Source organism: Onychostoma macrolepis, chromosome 02 (assembly GCF_012432095.1).
Source record: "Onychostoma macrolepis isolate SWU-2019 chromosome 02, ASM1243209v1, whole genome shotgun sequence".
Classification (NCBI taxonomy): domain Eukaryota; kingdom Metazoa; phylum Chordata; class Actinopteri; order Cypriniformes; family Cyprinidae; genus Onychostoma; species Onychostoma macrolepis.
In genome coordinates, this window is record NC_081156.1 from 16,062,835 (window position 1) to 16,077,200 (window position 14,366).

Consider the following 14,366-nt stretch of genomic DNA (forward strand, 5'->3'; position numbering starts at 1 on the left):
TTTCTTGACAATACAACTAAATGTGTGGATCTTTACATTTACTTACACTGAGGAAATAAACAAAATATTGTTTTACAGCGTTTTATGATTTGTAGATTGTATTTTATTTGACGTTTGTTTCCATATCAGTGTTGCTGGAAATTTATTATTTTTTGAATTCTTCACAGTTTGTCATAGTTGATCATACTTTGTGTAATATACACAATTATTGAAGCAGTCAAACTTAGAGTTAAAACCTACTTCCTGTTTTACATTTCCATTTAGCACAGCCTAAGGGTCAGACTCTGCAAACATTTAAAGGAAGTTTGCACCATTAGGCACATTGCAGTTTACAATAGTGTGGGGATGCTGTATAGTACTCTGTATGCAATCTATTTTGTACTATGAATTTTTATAGACATCAATTGCTTTGATATCTTTACTAATTACAAGCATTTGTCCCACAACTGAGCTAAACAAATCTTTTTAGCATTTTAGCAGGCAGACATGCTACTTTGCATTTCTTCTTCATGTAAAGTCTTACTATACTGCCTGCAGCACTTCAAAGATTTCAGGCATTGTTTGTCCATAATTCCTGAGGTGGACCTTACCTTCTTCTTGAAGGCTTCCTGGAGCTAGGATTTTCACTGTCTACTTCTTGCATATTGAATTTTGAGAATTTAGACTCTATTGCTGTTTTGAACATGTTGACTTTGTGATTTCCAGCTCAGTTTCTTGCTTGAGAAGTGATTGGTCTTCCCCTACACTGACTCTTTCAAAACGTGGGTGTAACAGTTTACCACCGAATGAACCTGGAAAGCCCCGCATTTTGTGGCTTATTAATTTTCAACAGCTGTTTTTCCATTGTCACATAATATTATTGATTGCTACTATCAAACATTTTATATTGGACATTTTGTCTCTTGAATACAAGGGTTTTTAGTAATGCTTCAGGAAAGTTGGCATTAACTTCTTCAGAGTCAAATGCGTATAGTCATTTTCACAATGGATATCACGGTAAGTACATAATAAATTATAATCAATAAACACAACAGTGTTTATGCAACAATAAATTAATGTTTCTGATTTCTTTCTAAAGTTGTCACTTTACATAATAGTCTTTGTTAATGTTAGTATATGTCCAACCCATTTTAGGTATTAAAACATTATTATTGTATTGATGACTACAAGTACAAAATACTGCATGTAAAATGTATTTAAATACAAATACGGTCACACTTTATATTAGGTGGCCTTAACTACTATGTACTTACATAAAAAAATAAGTACAATGTATACTTATTGTGGTCATATTGTATTGCAAAACACTTTTACTGCTATTGAGGTGGGATACGGGTAAGGTTAGGGACAGGTTTGATGGTCTGGGTTGGTGTAAGGGATGGGTCAACAGTGTAATTATACATTTAATTGCAGAAATTAATTACATATGTAATTACATGTATGTATTTTTAAAATATTAGTGCAATGTTAAAACATGTATGTACACAATAAGTGCATTGTATCAAATGATTAATTTAAATGTAAGTACAACTTATATAAAGTGGGACCACAAATACAAAATACTACTTGGGAAAATGTATTTAAATATAAATATAGTATGTTGTATTTTGAAAATACACAAAATACATGTGAAATTGTCCATCCAGTGAAGTAACACTATTAAGGCCTGTTTACACCAAGAATGATAATTATAAGGAAAGCTATATTAGTGTATTCAAAGTATACAATGCAGTTGTGTCATCTGTCACTTTAAATGCTCAAGCTCAAGCAGAAATAATTCTGACTGGCTGTCAGTGTTTTTATCATTCATCATTTTTTGTACTGTTATGGTTAGAGTTGTGGTGTGTTGTCTGCTATTCACTTAGCTCTAGGATGTATACTCACACTAGGGGATCTGATCCGTGCTTGAGCACGATTGACCCCCAAAGTCCAGTTCATTTCACAAGTGTGACTGCTCTCTACCATGTCCAGTGTGGTTCATTTAACCATGCCCTTGCCCGCTTGAAGAGGTGGCTCGGGTGCGGTATGCATGTAGTGTGATCGCTAACCGCGCTGTACCATGGAACAGTTATTTTACTACTTTTGTATGTGTTATTGTTATCATTATGACAGCAAAAAATCTTTATTACTACCTGGATATCACATTTTTTGGTTAATTTAATTTGAGTACAATGGGTCTGGTTCTCATCTTATTGATGAACATGTATTGTAGTTTGCGTGTAAAGCTGAAAATTCCACCATTAACCTCGGCTGCCTCTGTGATAATCCTCTGATATCTGTCTTTTAGCGAAAGGCCAACCGTGCTTGGGTTTTAGTACAAGGCAACTGTGTAGTGTGAGTATGCCCTAGAACAATTTTTTTTTACTTTATATCTTTATTATTAGCATTATAGTCATTATAGCATTATATAAGCACATTTAAAACTGGAATATAATTCAATTTCATTCACATGTGTTTCATAAACACATAATCCTTTCTGGATTACAATCTGCTATCAAAATGATACATTTAATTATTCCAGCTGCTGTGAGAAAAGGCTATGAACGTTCCATCACCTGCAGGATTTTCACATGTGATAGCCTAGCCTAGAAAACCTACCCATACCACTCAAATTAGAAAACATTATTATAAGATAACCGTTGTGAATCGGGCTAAAGTAAGGTGATAGTTTTGAACACGGGCTGGTTATGTACTTGCTCAAATATTGATTTTGGATCATTATTAACCCCAAAAAGTTATGGACTGCAGCTTTAAATATCTACAATTTTGGGTTTAATAAGATTTTCCCAGCAAATCTGGCGTCCTCCATGATTCCTGTTCTTTCCAACAGCACTTGAATGTGACAAGCTTGTAATCAGGACTTCTGAAATTCTGAAAACTTGCTTACCCAATTCCAGATGAAGTCATACAGCAGCAGCTCACATGAATGAAAGTGGCATGTCTGGTCTGGAAAGTGGCATAAACTAGTTGATACAGGAAACCAGCAGTCTAATAAAGAGGTTGATTGGCAAAAAGTATTTTATGTATTTTGAAAATACAAAAATACTAAGATTAAATGTATTTAAATACAAAATACATTTTATCTTTTCGAAGGTATTTAAATACAAAATGACTCAGACCTCGTGTGCCACCTGCCGAATGCTTGGTGGACGACAGGGATGACTGGATTGCTTGAATCCAAGAACTCATCTCAGGGTCATCCTTTGCTTGGAACAAGAACTCTTTTCCATCCCCAAGCCTAAATTTAAGTACATGTTTTCTTTTCTTGTAGTCATGGACGACCTCACAGACAGCCTCACTAAGGCTGATGGGAACTTCTCCATGGTAGGGGATTCCATTTGAGGCACTCTTGTCGTCCTTATAGAAGCCCAGACTGCCTTTACGTAATACGCAATATACATTCTGCCACGATCTGGTGACTGTTTTTTTTTTTTGGTGCAATTCCATTTCCTATTTCCTGCAAAGGATGCCCTCCATAGTTTCTGTGACCGCCTCTGCTCCTCCTCGCCCTGGCAGTGTAACTGAAGGATCTTGCCGTGATGCTGAGTCTAAACCGCTGTCATGGCCCGGACTGTTTACAGATTCTGATTCTGATCCCTGTGATGTGTCCTGGTCACTGTAGACACCATTGACAGATACTGACTGGTTCAATGTATTCTGGTCTAGACTCGTCCTTACAGCAGAATTGTTTATCTCAGACTGTACTACCTCCTCCGCAGGGGGAGGTGTGGGTGGTCGTCGGGCCCTCTCTTCCTCTTCCCTTCTTCTTTGAATTTCCTGTTCCTCCAGTGTGGTGAGCTTCCTCTAGCTGTGTGAAACGATCTTCCCAGCCTGCTGCCAGTTTCTCAAAGGCTTCATGGCGTTTGATAAGACTCTCAACCTCGTCTACGTTAGAGCCCAATTCTGCTGCCCTGACCAGTGGTTCCTGTCCTGCCAGCCACGACTCGGCCATAGACGCATCCCTGCTGAACTGTAACACCTCCTGAACGATCTGTAAGTGGTCAATTTCCTCTTGCCACTTCTGATTAATTTCAGTACATTTGGCCTGAAGCTGATCCAATTTCTCTTAAATCTCATCTGAAGCATAGTGGTTGTTGTTGATGAGGTTGCGTCCCATTTCATTGCATGCGGTAAAGTTGTCCACTCTGGTTTCTATCTCAGACTTAATATCCTGATGGTTGGCGATGACCAGACCAGCTGAGGAGACGTCCCTTGGGCTGTCATGTGACTGGATCTGTAAGTTGATTCCATCCATCCACAGCATTAGGTCTCTGAAGAATCTGAACTTTTCCACTGTGTCCAATAGGAGTAGCCGTCTTGTTTGAGTGGCAGACTGAAGCCCCTCCCAGGCTTCTGTTACGGCACGCTTGTGGCGATGGATATCATCAGCTTTCTCTCCAGTGTACGCTTTCTGCAGACGTGCAGCATCGTCCTGAACCTGTGTGACCTGCCCACTGAGTGCCTGTACATCATGCTCATATGCCGTATGCTGTCTAAGCAAGTGTTGGACAGTGTTCAGGTCCTGTCCAAGTTCGGCCCCTGCTAGTGTCTCCTTCTTCTCCTGTATGAGCCCCAGAGCTTCCCGGGCGTCCTGATGGAAGCAGTGCAGCTCATACGAGGCGTCAAGCATCTGTGTGCGTGTGTCAATGAGCTCCAGCAGGTCAGCACAGGCCTCATTGAGCCCGTCCTTCCACTCAGCCACACTGGCGTTTTCCGGATGACCAGACTCAATAAGTTCATCTGCCTGAGCGTTCACTGCATCCACACGCTCCTGGCCAATTGTGCTGGTGTCCCGCGCAAACTCCTGGAACTTATCTCGCAACATCGTCACATGTTAGTAGTCTTGTCTGAGTTCGTGAGACCCAGCGACAACCTCTCTTTCAACGATCCACTGCTCTAAATCATCCACCTCTCTCTTCAGCTGGGTCAGTCTCAGTCTCTCCTGCAGTTTTCCCCTCCTCTCTTCTGCTAGATTCTTCAACCCTGCATACAGTTTATCCACCTGGGCCTGCCTCAGAGCGATTCTTTCACTCTCTGGGTGTTTACTATTCACCATAAGTCTGCTGCTATTGGCCAGCTGGTGGATGGTTTGAGCATAGTCCTCTAGAGCCTGCTCCAGAACCTGGTGTTTCTTCACCATCACCAAAGCACTCTGCTCATCCTTCACCTTTTCCTCTGACATCATATGAAGCTCTTGTTCTCCCATCCAGGCCTCAGCCTCTGCAGCATCTGCGTAAAACTGTTGTGCTCAGTTAGCCTCTTCTAGCCTCAAGTTCCTCATTTTTGTCTCAGAAATCAAAAGACCCCACAATTCCCTCAGCTCCGCCAGACGCCCATCAAGAGCAGTTCTCCTCTGTCCATCTCAGACTCCTTCTCAGGGGACATGTTCCTACCATGAGCCTGGATGTCATCGATACGGGGCTGATGACCCTGAATCTCTTTCTGCAGAGTCTGATTCTTTTTGATGAGCAGCTGGACACTGGGAAGATCTTTACCGTGGTCTGTGGACGTGGCGAGAGGCATCCTCTCCTTTACCCATAAAATTTCATCCTCAAGGTCTCTGTTGAACTGATGAGCCTCTTTTGAAGCAAGAAGGCGCTGCCTTCTCTGTCTTGGGTCCTGCAGTTTAGAGAAGCTGTCTGTCACCCTTCTCTGCTGCCTATCCACCTCCACTATCCCAGAATCCTCTTGGGCCAAGGCCAGAGCCTGTAACTGCAGAGACTGGACCTCTTTCTCACGCATCTCCATCTGATGCTCTGTGGTGGATGACCAAGGAGCCTCAGGCAGGTCAGTTTGATTTATGTATTTAATTAAATTTGTTATAGCAAAGAAGACACAATAGCATTGTATTGGTTTAACAGACTTTATTTAAACTTTCATTTGAAGTTAAGTGCGCACACTCTTTAACGAATAGTTTGTTTATTTTTAGCATTTCTTTGCTTGTTTGTTATGGCCGAGTCCTGTAAGCTGGTGCACCATCAAAAGGGGTTCGAGTGGAAACTTCGGACTTATATATACAGTTCCAGCCAATGACTGGGCCACAACCATTCGTGTTTCTACTAAGGGGGACTCCAAGGACTGTTTCTCCTCTTTTAGTGTATATATAGGAAGTAAAATTATAAAGTGAAGTAATTAGTGTTATGTGATGTGAAGTGTTACTTGTGTGTGTATATTTGATGTTTTCATAGTTTATTTTGTGTAATGGCCATTATGTGTATGTTTCCCCCTTTTTTTTGTTAATTGGTGCTGGCCACCAATGTATAAGTTTGTTAGCTGTATCTGTAGTCAGTGAGTGAGTGTTCTTTGCGAGAACAGGTCCTGTAGTCCATAGACCTCTGTATTTTGTTAATGAGGCAAACGCAGTGATCCAAGTTTATTGTATGTTTTTGTTTACTTGTTTTTTGGTGGGGGTTTTTCTTTCTTTATCCTTTGGTTAATTTCATTTAGATTAACATTTGCGATACTTTTGTGACCTTATTTTGGGGAAATAAACCCTTCAGCATTTGCTGTAGTCTGCTGCCTCTGTGATCTTTTCTCTTTGCTGGTCACATCTATCACATGCTCCAGCATCTGGTGTTTCTTGAGCAGGATGTGACACTGGTGAGATCTTTTTCAAAGTCATCACTTTGGAGTTAAGAGGAGATGTTTTGGAACCAGGAGTCCAGCGCTGAGCAGCTTTGCGTGAAAAGTTCAGCTCTGTTAGCGTCAAACAGACACTGAGCTTTGGCTTGAGTGGTGCTCTCTAGCTCCTCCCACAGCTTCTGTAGGCTGCTCATAGTCTCTGATACCGTTTGCTCCAGCTCAGGCTTCTCCTTTACTAACACCTGACCCTCCTTGTCAATCTTGTCCAGCCAGTCTTTATTGGAGGCTAGCTCAGCCATGAAGGCCTGGTGCTTCTGCCACTTGCTATGGAGGTTTCTAGCCTCATCATAGGACATGTCCTGAGCTGTCAACATTTTCTCATTTATCCACAAAGTCAGCTCATGTCCATTCTGTCGGAAGTGCTGCAGCTCTCTGTTGTCCTTCAGTTTAGCCAGTAGCACATTGGCAGCTTGTTTGTTCTTCTGGTGCCTCTCCTGAATGGAGTCTGTCTTCTCCTGGATTTTGTCTGCATAGGTGTTGCCATCTGAAATTAGTGTCCGTCCAGACTCAACCACGCCGTTGATCTTTTCTTCATTGGCTTCCATGGTGGTGAGGAAGTCTTCGTGTTTCTTGATGGCCTCCACAGCCCACAGGGCATCTCTGTGTGTGACAGAACATACTCCTGGCTATTGAGGAAGCCCTCTGCTTGTTTTGCATCTCGTAGCAAGGTTTGGAAATCAAAGGCCTGAGCGAGGACACAGTGGCGGCTCTCCCACATTCTCCTCAGCTCATGCCAGCCAGTGTCCAACGCTTGCAGCCGCTGAGCTAGGAACATTTGCTGGGCATCAGTCTGTCCCTGAGTCACCTCAGCTCCAGTAGCTCTCATCTTCTCTAATTACCTTCTCTGTAATTATCTACTTCATTCTTTATGGCCACATGCTGAGCCAGCAGACGCTCTGCTTCTTCCAGAGATGTAGATGTGTCCTCGGATGCCACGGTGGTCTGTGTACGAGACAGCCAGGCCTGGAAGTCATCAAGATCTCTAAGGAAGCCCTGAAGCTTAGAGGCTTCGCCCAATGACTCCTCGCACCGTTTCATGGTGGCTCGAAGCTCCTCCCACACCTCCTGGATTTCAGCCAGTCGACCCTTGATCTCCTCCTCCTGCTCGGGGTGCTCAGATGCCAACTTCTTAGTCTCAGAACGCAGGTCATCCAGCTTACCGTGTGTAGCCTCCAGGTCTCTCTCCATACCAGTAAGCTTAGATTGCAGGGCCATGACGCCAGCCAGGTAATTTCCAAGGCTCTGCATGGACTCGATGACTTTGGTCTTCTCCTTCATCCAGCTCTTGATCTCATTACACTCTAGATCAGGGGTGTCAAACTCAGTTCCTGGAGGGCCGCAGCCTTGCAGAGTTTTGTTCCAACCCTGCTCCAACACACAAACCATGTAGTTTTCAAATAAGCCTGAAGGAATTGATTAGCTAGATCAGGTGTGTTTAATTAGGGTTGCATCTAAACTCTGCAGGGCTCCGGCCCTCCAGGAACTGAGTTTGACACCTGCTCTATATGATAGTTCTGGATATTGAGTGCTGAATCCAGTAAATTAGAATAAATTAGAATGTCGTGGAATAGTTCATTTATTTCAGCAATTCAACTCAAATTGTGAAACTCGTGTATTAAATAAATTCAGTGCACACGGACTAAAGTAGTTTAAATCTTTGGTTCTTTTAATTGTGATGATTGTGGCTCACATTTAACAAAAACCCACCAATTCACTCAACAAACTCAATTCACTCACATCTCAACAAATTAGAATAATTCATAAGACCAATAAAAAAAACATTTTTAGTGAATTGTTGGCCTTCTGGAAAGTATGTTCATTTACTGTATGTAAGTATGTATTTACCCAGTGTGCCTGTAGCCTTCTATATTTCTGTTTTATCACGTGATAGAAAGTCTAAGGCCTTCTCAAGCCGTACGGCTGACCCATCTAATCTGCGGCCTATAATGCGTCAATCTGAGATTGCTGTAGAGACAAAATGTAATTCCATCAAGTTAGCATTTTTAAACATTCGCTCACTAAAAAATAAATCATTTCTGATCAATGATTTAATAACCATAAACAACCTGGATTTTATGTTTCTAAATGAAACATGTCTTGAAGACAGCTGCAGTGCAACAGTCCTCAATGAAACAGCCCCTACTAACTTTAATTTTACAAGTGTCTGCAGGACTGTTAGGAGAGGTGGAGGTGTAGCTGCTCTATTTAAAGATGTTTATCAATGCAAGCAAGTGTCATTTGGTCAGTATTTGTCCTTTGAATACCTACGTATTGTGCTGAAAGGTGCTCCACGCATTCTGTTTATCATTATTTACAGGCCTCCAAAATACTCTCCAGCCTTTGTTGAAGAGTTCACAGAACTGTTATCAATGATTTCCTCAGAGTTTGACTGTTTTACTATTGCAGGGGATTTTAATATTCACATAGATAATGCAGAAATCAAAACTGCAAAAGAAATGATAACTGTTTTAAACACTTTTGATCTGACCCAGCATGTGCATGGACCCACACACAATCGTGGACACACTCTAGATTTACTCATCAGTAGAGGTCTAAACATTTCATCCATTGTTATTAAGGATGTAGCACTATCTGATCACTTCTGTATGTTCTTTGATATATTGATCTCTGTTAACACTGAATCTAGATCTGTCTCTGTCAGAAAGAGATGCATTAACGACAACACTAGTGCGCTATTTATGAAGGCTATATCTTTAACACCAAACATTTCTGCAGACTCTGTTGATCTTCTCCTGGATTCTTTTAACTCAAAAGTTAAGAATGTTGTTGATGATATTGCTCCGGCAAGGGTCTGCAAGAAGAATGGCAGACAAAAATCACCATGGAGAAAATCAACAGCAGTTCAGAGTATGAAAAGACAATGCAGAAAAGCTGAGCGGATGTGGCGGAAGACAAAACTTGAACCCCATTGACTCCCTCTGCCAATGCATTGATGAAATAAACTGTTGGATGTGCCAGAACTTTCTTCAGTTAAACAAGGAGAAAACTGAAGTCATTGCATTTGGAAACAAAGATGAAGTTCTCAAGGTGAATGCATACCTTGACTCCAGGGGTCAATCAACTAAAAACCAAGTTAAAAATCTTGGGGTGTTTCTGGAGACAGACCTTAGTTTTAGTAGTCATGTCAAAGCAGTAACTAAATCAGCATACTATCATCTCAAAAACATTGCAAGAATTAGATGTTTTGTTTCCAGTCAAGACTTGGAGAAACTTGTTCATGCCTTTATCACCAGCAGGGTGGATTATTGTAATGGTCTCCTCACCGGCCTTCCAAAGAAGACCATTAGACAGCTGCAGCTCATCCAGAACGCTGCTGCCAGGATTCTGACTAGAACCAGAAAATTTGAGCATATCACACCAGTCCTCAGGTCCTTGCACTGGCTTCCAGTTACATTTAGGATTGATTTTAAAGTACTTTTACTCGTTTATAAGTCTCTAAATGGCCTAGGACCTAAATACATTGGAGATATGCTCACTGAATATAAACCTAACAGACCACTCAGATCATTAGGATCGAGTCAGTTAGAAATACCAAGGGTTCACACAAAACAAGGGGAGTCCGCTTTTAGCTATTATGCCGCCTGCAGTTGGAACCAGCTTCCAGAAGAGATCAGATGTGCTAAAACATTAGCCACATTTAAATCCAGACTCAAAACTCATCTGTTTAGCTGTGCATTTGTTGATTGAGCACTGTGCTACGTCCGAACTGATTGCACTATGTATAATCACTTTCTATTATTAAATGTTTTACATTCTTTTTAAATAAATTTTTAAATCACTTTATTTTTATTGTTGTGATTATTATTATTTTTAATTTCTTGTTATTATTATTATTTTTAATGACTATTTCACTTCCTTTTATGTAAAGCACTTTGATTTACCACTGTATATGAAATGTGCTATATAAATAAACTTGCCTTGCCTTGCCTTACTGTATATGTACTCAATACTTGGTAGGGGCTCATTTTGCTTTAATTACTGCCTCAATTCGGCGTGGCATGGAGATGATCAGTTTGTGGCACTGCTGAGGTGGTATGGAAGCCCAGGTTTCTTTGACAGTGACCTTCAGCTCATCTGCATTTTTTGGTCTCTTGTTTCTCATTTTCCTCTTGACAATACCCCATATATTCTCTATGGGGTTCAGGTCTGGTGAGTTTGCTGGCCAGTCAAGCACACCAGCACCATGGTCATTTAACCAACTTTTGGTGCTTTTGGCAGTGTGGGCAGGTGCCAAATCCTGCTGGAAAACGAAATCAGCATCTTTAAAAAGCTGGTCAGCAGAAGGAAGCATGAAGTGCTCCAAAATTTCTTGGTAAACGGGTGCAGTGACTTTGGTTTTCAAAAAACACAATGGACCAACACCAGCAGATGACATTGCACCCCAAATCATCACAGACTGTGGAAACTTAACACTGGACTTCAAGCAACTTGGGCTATGAGCTTCTCCACCCTTCCTCCAGACTCTAGGGCCTTGGTTTCCAAATGAAATACAAATCTTGCTCTCATCTGAAAAGAGGACTTTGGACCACTGGGCAACAGTCCAGTTCTTCTTCTCCTTAGCCCAGGTAAGACGCCTCTGACGTTGTCTGTGGTTCAGGAGTGGCTTAACAAGAGGAATACGACAACTGTAGCCAAATTCCTTGACACGTCTGTGTGTGGTGGCTCTTGATGCCTTGACCCCAGCCTCAGTCCATTTCTTGTGAAGTTCACCCAAATTCTTGAATCGATTTTGCTTGACAATCCTCATAAGGCTGTGGTTCTCTCAGTTGGTTGTGCATCTTTTTCTTCCACACTTTTTCCTTCCACTCAACTTTCTGTTAACATGCTTGGATACAGCACTCTGTGAACAGCCAGCTTCTTTGGCAATGAATGTTTGTGGCTTACCCTCCTTGTGAAGGGTGTCAATGATTGTCTTCTGGACAACTGTCAGATAAGCAGTCTTTCCCATGATTGTGTAGCCTAGTGAACCAAACTGAGAGACCATTTTGAAGGCTCAGGAAACCTTTGCAGGTGTTTTGAGTCGATTAGCTGATTGGCATGTCACCATATTCTAATTTGTTGAGATAGTGAATTGGTGGGGTTTTGTTAAATGTGAGCCAAAATCATCACAATTAAAATAACCAAAGACTTAAACTACTTCAGTCTGTGTGCATTGAATTTATTTAATACATGAGTTTCACAATTTGAGTTGAATTACTGAAATAAATGAACTTTTCCACAACATTCTAATTTATTGAGATGCACCTGTATATACATACACACACACACACACACACACACACACACACACACACACACACACCGATTAGGCATAATATTATGACCACTGACAGGTGAAGTGAATAACACTGATTATCTCTTTATCACAACACCTGTTAGTGAGTGAGATATATTAGGCAGCAAGTGAACATTTTGTCCTCAAAGTTGGTGTGTTATAAGCAGGAAAAATGGGCAAGGTTGAGGATTTGAGTGAGTTTGACAAGGGCCAAATTGTGAGGGCTAGACAATCAGGTCAGAGCATCTCTAAAACTGCAGATCTTGTGGGGTGTTCCTGGTCTGCAGTGATCAGTATCTTATCAAAAGTGATAAGATAACCCATCTCTTTTAGAGAACTACAGACCGGTTTCCCTTCTTCCTTTCATTGCAACCAGTCTGGTGTCAGGAGTGGACATTCAACTGAGACTGCCTTGCTCTCAGTTGTTGAAGCCCTAAGACTGGCAAGAGTGGATTGCAAATCTTCTATACTTATCTTGCTGCATCTGTCCACTGCTTTTGACACGGATAACCACCAGATCCTCCTGTCAACCCTATTGGCAAAGGGCATCTCAGGAATCACACTCCAATGGTTTGCGTCTTGCCTCTCAGATAGGTCCTTCAAGGTATCTTGGAGAGGTGAGGTGTCCAAGTCGCAATATCTACTGGGGTGCCTCAGGGCTCAGTTCTTGGACCACTTCTCTGTCTACATGGCATCACTAGGTTCTGTCATTCAGAAACATGGCTTTTCATATCACTGCTATGCTGATGACATTCAACTATACCTCTCATTCCATCCTGATGATCCGTCGATAGCTGCTCGTATCTCAGATTGTCTAACAGACATTTCTTGCTGGATGAAGGACCATCACCTTCATTTCAACCTTGCCAAGACAAAGCTGTTTGTGGTTCCATCAAACCCATCATTTCATCACAATTTCACTATCCAGTTAGGCACATCAACCATAACTCCTTCAAAAACAGCCAGAAACCTTGGAGTTATGATTGATTGATCAGCTGACCTTCTCAGACCACATTGCTAAAACTGCCCGGTCCTGCAGATTTGCTTTATTCAACATCAAAAAAATCCTTTCTTTCGGAAAATGCTTCACAACTCCTTGTTCAAGCTCTTGTTCTGCCCAGGCTGGACTATTGCAATGCTCTCTTGGCAGGTCTTCCAGCCAGTTCTATCAAACCTTTACAATTAATCCAGAAAGCGGCAGCAAGATTAATTGTTAATGAGCTGAAAAGAGGGCACGTCACACCCCTGTTTATCAGTTTGCACTGGCTACCAATAGCTGTTCGCATAAAATTCAAGGCATTAATGTTTGCCAACAAAACTACCACTGACTCTGCTCCCCTTTAGCTAAATTCATTACTTCAGACTTATGTGCCCTCCAGAATCTTGCGTTCTGCAAGTGAATGGTGAATTATTGTGCCATCCCAATGAGGCACAAAATAACTTTCACAAACTTTTACAATAAATGTTCCCTACTGGTGGAATGACCTGCCCAACTCATCTGAGCAGCTGAATCCCATCTTCAAGAATTGGCTAAAAACACATCTCTTCCATCTTTACTTGGCCCTCTAACTCTCTATTTTAATTATATTCTTTAAAAAAAAGACTTGTCCCCTTTAGACTTGCACTCTATTCATTTACTAACTGCTTGTTTAAAAAAAATCCTTTTCTCTATCCTTTTTGTATTCTATCTACTTATTTTCTTTTATTATACAATTAACAAAAAGCCTCAAACACTAGCTTGCTCTATTCTTTTTCTTTTCTATCTGTTTTCTTTTTATTTATTATATAATTTATTGTTTATTATATAATAGTGTTGAACCGGTGACAGGGTTATATGGGCTCATTGATGCACGTGAGGAGCGAGGCTGGCCCGTGTGGTCCGATCCAATAGACAAGCTACTGTAGCTCAAATTGCTCAAGAAGTTAATGCTGGTTCTGATGGAAAGGTGTCAGAATACATAATGCATCTCAGTTTGTTGTGTATGGGGCTGCATACCCACAGACCAGTCAGGGTACCCTGTCCACCACCGAAAGCACCAACAGTGGGCACGTGAGCATCAGAATTGGACCATGGAGCAATGGAAGAAGGTGGCCTGCAAATCTTCTATACTTATCTTGCTGCATCTGTCCACTGCTTTTGACACGGATAACCACCAGATCCTCCTGTCAACCCTATTGGCAAAGGGCATCTCAGGAATCACACTCCAATGGTTTGCGTCTTGCCTCTCAGATAGGTCCTTCAAGGTATCTTGGAGAGGTGAGGTGTCCAAGTCGCAATATCTACTGGGGTGCCTCAGGGCTCAGTTCTTGGACCACTTCTCTGTCTACATGGCATCACTAGGTTCTGTCATTCAGAAACATGGCTTTTCATATCACTGCTATGCTGATGACATTCAACTATACCTCTCATTCCATCCTGATGATCCGT

At 41.5% G+C, this 14,366-nt stretch overlaps 1 pseudogene; it reads right to left on the reverse strand.

Annotated features, from left to right (window-relative positions):
- Nucleotides 1-270: 270 nt before the first annotated feature.
- On the reverse strand, nt 271-8,183 carry LOC131528193 (spectrin beta chain, non-erythrocytic 1-like; annotated as a pseudogene).
- Between the last annotated feature and the right edge of the window lie 6,183 nt (nt 8,184-14,366).